We start from the raw sequence: 1499 nt of genomic DNA, 5'->3' as shown, positions 1-1499 counted from the left end.
TGGAAGCCCAAAATCTCTGTAAATGAAAAAAAAATGAAAAAGGGAGTGAAATAAATTTGATTTAACAATTTAAAAATAAAGATACTTTGAGAAGGAAAGCTATTAATTACTTTAGTAAAACACACATTAACTCAGGTGGTTTAAACAATACAAGTAGGATAGTAGTGTGAGCCCACTTAGCACAAGCTTGCACCAGCACATGTTCAGTTAATTTAATAAGCGGTTCTTCTTGTCCCTAACTTGTCATAGCATTCGTTCCAAACATTTGACTTGATCTAGAGGAAGGAAACATGGCTTGTTCCCCTACCACCCTCACACCTGTGCTGTGTGTCAGAAGGTGGCTGTCATGACATGCTGGATTAACACTGCTGCTGCTGTGTTGATTTCAATTTAATGCTGCCCTGTGTGACAGGCGAGGACTGCTCAGAACTCTGCTCAACCCACTGCCACTGAGGTTTCGAAGCTGTAATCTTTGGAAGCAAGTTGGCGTCCACTTCCTAAACAACAAGCCTCTGGAAACCCTATGAACTCCGATAAATGGCCATAGTTCTGGAGGGGATTCACACCTGTTGTTTATAGGATTGCTACAACTCATGTTCGACTTCAAGGCAATCAACAAAAACAATATTTATAAAAGCAGACTGCTTTTTTTTTTTTACCTGCAAAGTAGCTAGTAGATTTTCACTGCCAGAATTTGGTTAAAAAAAATCCAGGATGTAAACAGTGTACATGAATGAAACACAATGCAAACAAATTACTGTATGCAAACCAATAATGAAAAAAAATTCCAGAACACAGTCACTGCAATATAATGGCTCTTTCACTGTGAACAGGCCAAGGTGCTGACCCCACGTGGTTGCCAGACCTCACACAGTAGCAGAAGGGCTCTCTCCTCTCCGCCTGTGACATGGCTACAGGAGCTTGAACAGCTAATCTTCTAGTTAGCAGCTCAACACTCAATCTACTTTATGTTTGCATGTATTCAACTAATTTTCAAGGCAAAGTCCCCTTTTAAAACATGGTGGAGAACTACTTCAATAGAGTTTCAATATTTGCCTTCACTTTTTTATCAACATTTTTTTGTCCCCGGTACTAAACCCTCACTGAACTAATCACATATTCAAGATCTTAATTGTCCAGTGTTTCAGTCCTCCCATCCAATATCTACTCTCTCTCCTAATACCTCTCATTCTCCACACTTCAGTCTCTTTTCACGGTTACTTTCTCTTCCTGTCTATTTAGTATAGCTTGTCTTCATAGATGTGAACTCCGGTAAACTGAGTCAGGAGGTCATAAAATGAAAAGATTGCATCTTTCTCCTAGATCCATTCTCTCAGGCTATTACTTCCTAGTTGAAGATGTTCTTACATCACATTTTAGAAGCAAATATTTCCTCACATACCAAACCTCTTGCCTGAGTTCCTGCCCAGTTCTGCTGTCAGTGTCTCTGCACCTTTGCTCATAGGTGACCGTTCTCTTATGGAAACTGCATCCCGTCT

Source organism: Elephantulus edwardii, unplaced genomic scaffold (assembly GCF_000299155.1).
Source record: "Elephantulus edwardii isolate Elephantulus edwardi_28Jun2011 unplaced genomic scaffold, EleEdw1.0 scaffold00265, whole genome shotgun sequence".
In the NCBI taxonomy this organism is placed as follows: Eukaryota; Metazoa; Chordata; class Mammalia; order Macroscelidea; family Macroscelididae; genus Elephantulus; species Elephantulus edwardii.
This window is presented reverse-complemented; position numbering follows the sequence as displayed.